An 11,443-nucleotide genomic window follows, 5' to 3' on the forward strand; every position below is an offset into this window, starting at 1 on the left:
TGAGGTTGGCCCAGGATCGAACATTGTTTCGTTCTGCTGTGCATGGAGTCGCTATGAGTCGGTTCCGACTCGATGGCACCTGACAACAACAACATGTTCATCTCAGCTGGTTTTTGGTTCTCTGCCCAAAAAACTCCCTTTTGTATTTTTTCTAAGGTAGTCTGGTCTGGTTTTTACAAATTCTTTTAATTTCTGTTTATTCAGAAATTCCTAATTTTGCAGTCATATTTGAAGGACACTATTCCTAGGTATATGATTCTTGGTTGGCAATTATTTTCTTTCAGTATTTTATATGTGTCATCTCATTATCTTCTTGTCTGCATGGCTTCTGCTGAGAAAACAGAGTTTAGTCTTATTAGGTCTCCTTTGTTGGTAACTTTTCATTTTTCCTGAGCTGCTCCCAGGATTTTTTCTTTGTCTTTGGTTTTGAAAAGTTTGATTATAATATATCTTGGTGATTTGGGGGGGGGGGTCTATTCTGTTGAGAGTTTAGCTTCTAGGATGTCTATAGTCTCATCTTTCATGATGTTAGGGAAGTTTTCTTTCAACAATTCTTGGACAATTTTCTCTACTTTTTTCTTTTCTCTTCCTGTTCTGGGATTCCAGTCATATATAAAATATTTCTCTTAATTGTTATTGTTAAGTGTTATAGAGTCAGTTCTGACTCAAAAAAACCCTGTCTAGGATTTCTGAGGCTGAACATCTTTACAGGAGAAGAAAGCCTCATCCTCCTCCATGCAGCAGCTGGTAGGCTCGACCTGCCAACCTGTGGTTTACTGTCTAGTGCTTGACCTACAGATCTATTGTGCTTATTCCTTCTGATAGTGATCCACATAAATCTTAGGCTTTCTTTGACTTTTTAAATTATTTTGTACAATTGTTCCTTTGTTGTTGTTGTTAAGTGCAGTCAAGTTTCCTAGGAGCAACTGGTTGTTTTGAACTACTGGCCTTGTGGTTCACAGTCCAGTGCTGATCGTGCAGCATCACAGATGAATATTGAGAGATTTGTCTTCAAGAAATTTGGCCTTTCATTAATTCAATTCAACTTCTTTGCCCTTTCAATATAGTCATAGTTTTTTTCATTTGTTTTGTCAGTTTATTCTTCTAGTGAGTATTTTCCTTAATTTTTAAAGTTTTCTCTGTGTTCTCCTTGTTTCCTCGATATATCTGTCAGTTGAAGGTACCTAAATACCATTTTAAAAAAATTCTTTATCTAGTAGTTCTGATACCATTTCTGGTATTGTATTTTTTGAGTCTGTATTTTGGTCATTGTTTTGAGGCACTTTGTCTTGTTTCATCGTGTAATCTGACATTGTCTATTTTCTCTGAGACATTGTGGTATCCTTGTATTTATATTTGATATCTGTATGTTGTTGTGTTCTCTCAGTTTCCTGGTGGATGTGATAGACACTGGTAGTGTGAATACCGTTCTCTGTTTGTTCAGGGCAGGTTCATACACCTTCAGAACCAGGGGTAACACTCCTGGTACCCAACCCCAGGCAGAGTAGAGGCTGTGCAGGAAGGAGTGCCACTGGCTGCTGGGTTGGTGAGGGTGGGGCTGGCCACACCCCTGACAACCAGGAGGGTACAGACAAAGAAAAATGGCACCTCCTTGCTACCAGTCACACCCTGTGCCCACAGGCCACTGTATCAACAGGACTTGCAAAAGCTTAAGATGGTCACACCACTCGAGGCCAGCTGGCAGCCCACCCATTTTTCTTCTCTCTCACCTTTCAGTTCTGTTCAACTTCACCTTTCAGTCAGCACTCAATCCACCTCTCTAGCCCATCCTCTGAAATGCAGTGTTCAGCATCACCATCCGTATCTGTTTCACTTGGTTTGCCATGTCTTTGTTGCAGAGGATCTGCTTAGTACATCTGCCTGCTTTGACACCTTAACCTGGAAAACCTAACAATACATAGTGTGTGTGTGTGTGTGTCTAGTAATAGAGCATAAAAATAAGTAAGGTAAAAATTTATGAAATTGCAGGAAGTTCATTTTTTTGGTTAGAAATTTCAACATCCATCTATCAGCAATTGACAGAGCCATTAGGAAGAAAATTAGTTAGATATAACTGAACAGAACAGCTCCATCAATCAACTAGATCTGATTAAAATTCATCGAATACTTTATATTTTATATTCAACAAAAGTAGAATATATCTTCTTCTCAAACTCATAGGGAACATTCACAAAAATAAATCATATTCGGGGACATAAAAACATTCTTTGATAAATTTGAAAGAATAGAAATAATACAAAATATGCTCTCAGACCACTATGGAATTATACTAGAAATCAATATCAGAAAGCTATAAAAAAACCAAAAACTCCAAATATTTTGCGATTAAGCAACACATTTTAAATAACACATGAATCAAAAAGTCTTAAGAGAAATTAAATAAGACTTTTAACTAAGTGAAATAAAAAATACAACTTACCAAAATTTTTGGAATGCAGCAAAGCAGGAACATTTATAACACTAAATACATATATTGGATGAAGAAAAAGATCTAAAACATGAAGAAGAGCATTTCAAATTCAAAGTAAGCAAAAGAAAAGAAGTAGTCAAAATCAGAGCAGAAATCATTGAAACTGAAATAAATCAATGAAACAAAAAGCTGATTCTGTGAGAAGATTAATAGAATTGATAAGCATCTAACCAGATCAACCTAGAAAAAAGGAGCAAAGAAACAAATGATTAATATCAGAGATAAAAGAGGATCATCACTACTGTTCCCATGGACATATATTTAAAAGATAATAAAAGTATGTAATGAGCAAACGAAGTTGTGGCTTCAAATCTGATAACTTATATGAAATAGACCAATTTCTTGAAAGACACAATCTATCAAAGTTCACACAAAGAGAAATAAAGACTATAAACTGGCCTATATTTATTAAATAAATAGAATCAATAATTAATAACTTTCCAGAACAAACACACCAGGTCCAGATGGTTTCATTAATGAATTCTGCCAAATATTTAGGAAACTATACCAATTATCTACAATCTGTTCCAGAATATACAGAGACAACACTTCCTAATTCATGCCATGAGGCAGCAATACTCTACAACAAAACCAGATAAAGACATTACAAGAAAGACAGACTATAAACTAATACCTCTCAAGAATATAAAAGCAAAAATCTTCAATAAATTATTACTAAATCAATTCCAACAGTGTATAAAAAAATATACACTACATCCAAGTGGAATCCATCCCAAGGATGCAAGACTGGTTCAACATTAAAAAAAAGATCAGTGTAATCCGTTACATCAACAGGTGAAACAAGAAAATGTCATATGATCATATTGTTGCTGTTCAGTGCCATTGAATCAGTCCAACTCATAGTGACCTTACGCACAACAGAACAAAACATTGTTCATTCCTGTGTCAGTCTCACAATCATTGATATTGTGCCCATTGCTGTAGCTACTGTGTTAACCCATATCACTGACCCTATACTTTACCAAGCATGCTGTTTTTCTCCAGGGACTGGTCCTTCCTGATAATATGTCCAGAGTAAATGAGATGAAGTCTGGCCATCCTCACTTCTGAGAAATATCCTGGCTCTACTTCTTCTAAGACTGATTTGTTCATTCTTCTGGCAACCTATAGTAGATTCACTTATTCTTCACAAACAGCATACTTTAAATGCATCAATTATTCTTATGCCTTCCTTATTTTTTGTCCAGCTTTCATATGCATATGAAGAGATTGAAAATACCATGACTTGGGCACACCTTGGTCTTCAAAGTGACATCTTTGTGTTTTAACACTTTTGTAGATTTGCCAATGCAAGATATGATTTGATTTCTTGACTGCTGCTTCCATGGGCTTTGATTGTGGCTCCAAGTAAAAGGAAATCCTTGACAACTTCAAATCTTTTTTTCTGTTTATCATGATATTGCTTATTGATCCAGTTGTGAGGAATTTTGTTTTCTTTATGCCCAGATGTAAATCCATACTGAAGACTATATTCTTTGATTTTCATCAAAAAGTGCTTCCAGTCCTCTTTGCATTCAGCAAGCAAGATTCTGTCATCTACATATTGCAGGATGTTCATAAGTCTTTTTCCAATCCTGATACTGCATTGATTTTCATTCAACTTCTATCATTTACTCAACATATAGATTGGGCAACTGTGATGAAGACTAAAACCCTGACACACAAATTTCTTGATTTTAAAGCATGTAGTAACCCGAGTTAATACCATTAATATTCAAACTTATGCACCAAACAATAAACCAATGATGATAAAATTGAAGAATATAACATCCTGGTGTGGCACTGTATGATCAGAACTGAACTTATAATCACAAGGTGGGCAGTTCAAAACCCACCAGCTGCTCCTTGGAAACCCTATACAGGGTCAGTATGAGTCCGAACCGATTCAATGGCACTTAACAGCAACAAAAAAGAACTTCTTCAGTCTGAAATTGATCAAACATGTAATTAATATTTATTGATAATTACTGGTGACTGGAATGTGAAGGTTGGAAACAAAGAGAAGGATCAGTAGTTGAAAAATATGCCCTCAATAATAGAAATGATTCTGGAGACCACATGAAAGAGATGGTGAAAAAGCTCCATAGCATCAGCCAAAACAAGGCAAGGGACAGACTGTGGAAAAGACCACCAATTGCTCATCTTCAAACTCAGGCTAAAGCTGAAAAAAATAAACAAATTCACAAGAGCCAAAATATGACCTTGAATATATACCAACTGAATTCAGAGACATCTCAAGAACAAATTTGATGCATTAGACACTAATGACTGAAGACCAAAAGAATTGTTGGTTGACATCAAGAACATAATTCAGGAAGAAAGCATTATAAAGACAAGAAAGAAGGAAAAGACCAAAATGGATGTCAGAAGAGACTCTGAAACTTGTTCTCCAGTGTAGATATGCTAAGGTGAATGGAAGAAATGAGGAAGTAAAAGATCTGCACAGAAAATTTCAAAGGGCAGCTTGAGAAGACAAAGTCAAGTATTATAATAAAATGTCCAAAGACCCTTGAGTTAGAAAACCAAAATGAAGAAACACACTTAGAATTTCTCAAGCTGAAAGAACAGAAGAAAATATTCAAAGCCTCAACTTGAAATATTGAAGGGTTCTATAACAAAATATTGAATTATGAAGAAAACGTGAAAAGACGATGTAAGGAATACACAGAATCACTGTACCAAAAAGAAATGGCCATATTCAAGCATATCAAGAGGTAGCATATGGTCAAGAAAAAACAGTACTGAAGGAAGAAGTCCAAGTTACACGGAGGCATTGGTGCAAAACAAGACTCCAGGAATTGACAAAATACAAATTGAAATATTTCAACAAATTGATTCAGTGTTAGAGGTGCTCTCACTTATCTATACCCAGAAATTTGGAAGACAGCTACCTGGCCAACCAATTGACAGAGATCCGTATATGCACCCATACCAAAGAGAGGTAACCCAAAGGAATGCAGAAATCATTGAACAATATCATTAATATTACATGCAAGTAAATTTTTACAGAAGATAATTTAAAAATGGCTTCCAGAGTACATCGACCAAGAACTGCCAGAAATTCAAATTGGATTCAGAAGAGGTCATGAAACAGGGGATATCATTGTTGACGTAAGATGAATCTTGACGGAAAGCAGATAATACCAGAAAGATCTTTACTTGTGTTTTATTGACTATGCAAAAGCTTTCAGTTGTGTGCACCGTGATAAACTTTGAATAAGATTGCAAAGAATGGGTATTCCAGAACACATAACAGTGCTCATGATGAACCTAAACATAGACCAAGAGGTAGTCATTAGAACGGAACAAGGGGATACTGAATAGTTTAAAATCAGGAAAGGTCTGCGAGCACCTAGGTTGTATTCTTTCACCACACTAATCCAATCTGTATGCTGAGTAAATACTCCAAGAAACTAGATTATATGAAGAAGAATGTGTCATCAGTGTTGGAGGAAAAGTCATTAACAACTTGTGTTATGCCTATGATACAACCATGCTTGCTGAAGCGAAGAAGATTTAAAATACTTACAGATGAAAACCAAAGATCACAGCCTTCAGTATGAATTGCATCTCAATGTAAAGAAAACACAAATCCTCACAACTGGACCAATAAATAACACAATAATAAACAGAGAAAAGATTGAAGTTATCAAAGACTTTTTTGCTTGGATCCACAATCAACACACATGGAAGGAGCAGTCAAGAAATCAAACAATGTATTGCATTAGGCAAATCTGTCTGAACCAAGTCATAGTATTTTCAATAGCCTCTTATGCATATGCATGTAATGGAAAAAAATAAGGAAGACCATAGAAGAATTGATGCATTTGAGTTATGGTGTTGGAGAAGAATATTAAAAGTGCCATGGACTACCAGAAGAACAAACAAATTTGTGTTGGATGAAATTTAGGCAGAATGCTCCTTAGAAGCCAGGATGGTGGGATGGAGTCTCATATTTCAGACGTGTTACCAGGCAAGACCAGTCAGTCCCTGGTGAAAGACATCATGCTTGGTTAAATAGAGGGTCCGCAAAAAAAAAAAAAAAAAGGAAGACTCCCAAGGAGATGAATCAGCCTAACATCTTTAGCAATGGGCTCAAGCATAACAACTGTAACAGGACCAGTAGTGTTCTGTTCTTTTGTGCATAAGGTCGCTATAAGTTGGAAGTGACTCAACAGTACCTAACAACAACAATAGTAACCTCTTTTTCAGTTCAAATGACTGCCTCTTGTTCTATGTGCAGGTTCTACATGAGCACAATTAAATAATCTGGAATTGCCATTCTTCACAATGTTATCCCTAATTTGTTGCCATCCTTACAGATAAGTGTCTTTGTGTAGTCAATAAGACAAAGGTAAACAGTTTTCTGAGATCCTTTGCTTTCTATCAAGATCCATCTGATATCAGCAATGATATCCTTCATTCCAAGTACTCTTCTAAATCAGCTTGAATTCTTAGCAATTCCCCGTCAATGTAATGCTGAAACTGTTTTTTTTAATTCTATTCAGTAAAATTTTATTTGCTTGTAATATTAGTGATATTGTTTGATAATTTCTATTCTGTTGGATCATGTTTACTTGGAATGGGCACAAATATAGACCTCTTTCAGTTAGTTCTTGGTGGCATAGTAGGTTTTGCACTGGGCTGCTAACTGAACTCACAAGCTGCTCCACAGGTAGAAGATGAAACTATCTGCTCCCTTAAAGATTTACAGTCTCAAAGGGGCAGTTCTACTCTGTCCTATAGGGTTGCCATGAGTAGGAATCAACTCAGTGGCAATAGATTAGGATTGGTTTTAGGTTCAGTCATTTGGCTAGGTAGCTTCCAAATTTCATGGCATAGATAAGTGAGTGCTTTCAGCATTGCATCTATTTGTGGAAACATCTCCATTAGTATTCTGTCAATTTCTGGAACCTTGTTATCACCAATGCCTTCAGTACAGCTTGGATTTCTTCCTTCAATACTATCGATTCTTGATCATATATACTTTTTGAAATGGTTGAACATTGACCAATTAATTCTGATACAGTGATTCTGTGTATTCTTTCCATCTTTTTTTGATGCTTCTTGTATCATTCAGTATTTTTCCTATGTTGTTGCTGAGTGTCATTGTGTCAGTTCTGACTCATAGAGACCCTGTATAAGGTTTCCAAGGTATGACTCTTGGGTTTGCACCACTGACCTTGCAGTTAACAGTCCAGTGCTTTTCTTACAGCACCACACCAGAACTCTATTTTACCCTTAGAATCCTTCAGTATTTCAACTTGACACTTGAATTTTGCCTTCAGATCTTTCCGCTTGAGATATGCTAAATATGTTTTTCTCTGTTGATTGTCTAACTCCATATCTTTGCATATTTCTTTATAATATTTTACTTTGTCTTCCTGAAGCATCCTTTGAAACTTTCTGTCCAGCTCTTTCATTTTGTTATGTCTTCCATTCACTTTAGCTAGTGTACATTCAAGGGTAAGTTTCAGAGTCTCTTGTGTCATTCCTGGCATACTAGACCAGAAGATTGCTGATTCAAAATGTCCAATACTGGTCTATTTCATCGCAGTAATGCCTAGGATGTCAGTCTTTGGGTATTTCATTTCATTTTTGACAACTTCCAATTTTACTAGATTCATATTTTGCACATTCCATGTCCTAAAAACAAATGGATGTTTGAAGGTATTTCTTCTCATTTTGAGTCATGCCACATCACATTTTGAGTGTCTTGCAACCTGTGGTGCTCACCTTCTGGTACCGTATCAGACGATGTCCCACTGCTATTCATAACATTTCAATGGCCCTTTTGTTTTGTTTTGTTTTTAAGAAGTAGATCACCAGATCCTTCTTCTTAGTCTGGAAGCTTTGTTGAAACCTGTCTACCATTGGTGACCAGCCAGTGTTTGAAATATCGGTGGCATATGTTCTAACATCACAGCAACATGCCAGTCATGGACAAGTAGTAGATGATCAATCATAAATGCTTTCATTTCTTCCATCTACTAAAAGTAACATTAATAGATGCCAAAAGGCATTTAACAAGCTCCAACACCCATTCTGGAGTCCTGGTGTGGAACTGTGGATTAATGCACCAGACTTCAAAGTCATTTTAACTGCAAGGTTGGAAGTTCAAGCTCACCAGTTGCTCCTCAGAAACCCTATATAGGGTTGTTATGGGTTGGAAGTGACTCAATAGCACTTAACAACAACAACAACACCCATCCAGAAGTCCTGTTGTGGTACTGCATGTTAATGCACTGGACTGCAAAGTCATTAGAACCACAACGCCAGCAGTTCAAGCACATCAGTCGCTCCTTGGAAACCCTATACAGGGTCACTATGGGTCAGAACCTACTCGACAGCACTTAACAACAACAACAGCCATTCATGATAAAACGAAATATTTCTGTATTCCCTGAACTGCTCTTAAAATTGTCTATCAACTAAAAAAATCATCTTTCCACTAACATAATCATCATATAATCAAATATTGATGAGTACTTGAAATTTGCCAGTCATTGTGTCATGTTTAACATACGTCATTCGTACTAAATCTGACAAATGAGTTGGTGAGATAGGTGTTTATTTTTGTGCGTGTTTTATAGATGCATAAAGTGAGCCTTAGAATCCTTCAGCAGATCAAGACTCAGAGCTGGTAAATGGCACAGCCAGCGTCTCACTCCCAATCTGGTCATCTAATGCATATTTCTAGGCAGTTGGCGTCACCTAGCATTATCTAGTGAGCATTGTCTTCATGTGGCTGCCTAACCTTCACAGGCATCATAGCAAGGGTTTCCCAGTAGGAGGAGATCTTTGGGGAACTCTCCAATCCACTCCTTTCCTCCTGGACCAAATAATATTTCTGTATTGAGGGAGCTTAAACCTCCTCTGAAATTGCTCAGTGTCGTTGACAACCTCCAGGAGTTCATCTTCCTGCTGTTGGAAGGCTGTACAGGCAGACAGCTCAGAGGCTAAGGAAGTAGGCCTGATGCTTACTTACACAGATCAAGATTTTCTGGCTTCCTTACTAGAAGTGACACCTTGTACAAGAGGCTAGGCTTCCTTGGGCTACAGTCTTCTCAGGTTGAAAGCGGAGGTGATATTACCTCTTCAGCCCAGCCTTGCAGGGGTCCTGGCTCTCCTCTCCTAGGGGACTCATTGGAGGAGTGAGGAGAAAAGGAGTCCCAACCAGTTGTCTGTTGAGGACAGAGCAGGAAAAAAGAAACTTGTGGGAAAGTCTTTGTTCTGAGAACAGCCTGGTCTGGAATCAAATTAGATGAAGGCAGGGTGTGGGAGGATTCAGGGGCTCAGCATGGGGGATAAGGATGGCTTCACAAGGATAGGGTTTCCTAGGGAATATACTCTCATTGCTTGAAGTGACAAGATTAGACAGTGTTCTTTGGAAAAGGAAGAAGTGATTTTAGTGATACGGTTTCGGAATAACTATAAAAGGAAGCTGGGTCGCAGCTTAACTGGGGTGTTTCTTCAACACACTTTTACTTTTGCTTTTCTGTGAGACGTTCCAGTTTTGTCACTCGTTTTGTTTAAATTTTAATAATGTATTTTATGTAACCATATATCTGGATATTGTTTCAACATGCAATCAATATGTTACAATCTTTTATGTTGGTACAAATTCTTTGAGATCCAGTGTGCATTTCATACTTACATCTCAGTTTGGATTAGCCACAGTTCAAGTGCTCAGTAGTCACATGTAGCTGGCTGGTACCATGCTGGGCAGCATAGGTCTAGAGAATAGAGTCCTTGATGTGGAAGAGAAGGCTCTGAGTGATACTGATCTCTGACTTCCTCTCTTTTGCTGTGTCCCATGTACATCTTCTGTGCCAGGCAAATCACAAGTACTATGGGGGCTTCAAAAAGTTCATGGAAAATTTTCATTATCTTTTAATTCCATTTTTCCATGAACTTTTTGAAGCTCCCTCATATTCTTGCTTTCATGCCACTTTGCCTTCCTCATGCTGTCATTTTTTTCTTAATGCTCTGGTATGGTGCTATAGGATAAGCACTGTACTGCTAACTGAAAAGTTGGTTCAAACCCACCAGCTGCTCTTGGAAGCCCTAAACAGGGTTGCTACAAGTTGTGGAACAAATTGGACAGCATTTAACAACAAAACATTCCCACTTAAGATGAGCTTACTAAGTGCCAACTTCATATGTATTTGCCTGGGAAATTTGTGCTGATCTCCCCATCCAGGGCAATGAGAGCGCAGTGTAAATACTGCTTTCTACGCTTTGGACAGATTTGTTATTGCGGTCCTTTCATTATAACAGTCCTGCTCATCAGAAGGTTGGTGGTTCAAATCCACCAGCTGCTTTTCAGAAACTCTATACAGGGTCATGATGAGTCAGAAATGACTGGACGGCACTTAACAACAACAACAACATTGTAACAGTACATGATGATTTGATCTTTTACCTCCTGAATTTTCCCTTAGTGTTCAGAGACTATCTGTGAGGCAGAGGGGTAACTGGCACAAAAGTTGGTGAACCTCTTTTCTTGTGTGTGGGGAGATGTCAAGAGTAGGGAAAAGGTTGAGTGTTTGTGAGTGCTAAGCTCCACGCAGCAGGGAAGAAATTGTTGCAGTGGGTGCACAAGTCACTACTGTGGCACTTTTCAGGCTGCACACTCCTTATCTGTCATTTAATTGTCCTTTCCTTAAGATTCCACCACTTGTCTGTCACTATGTCGTACTTTGGTGGCTTATGAGTTGCTATGATTCTGGAAGCTATGCCACAGGTATTTTAAATACCGGCAGGGTCACCCATGGTGGTCAGGTTTCAGTGGAGCTTCCCAAATAAGAATAGACTAGGAAGAAGGAGTGACAAACTACTTCTGAATATTTAGTCACTGAAAACCTTATGAATAGCAGAGAAACACTGTCAGATATAGTTCTGGAAAATAAGCCCCTCAGGTTGGAAGGC

This window comes from Chrysochloris asiatica, unplaced genomic scaffold (assembly GCF_000296735.1).
Source record: "Chrysochloris asiatica unplaced genomic scaffold, ChrAsi1.0 scaffold00050, whole genome shotgun sequence".
Classification (NCBI taxonomy): Eukaryota; Metazoa; Chordata; class Mammalia; order Afrosoricida; family Chrysochloridae; genus Chrysochloris; species Chrysochloris asiatica.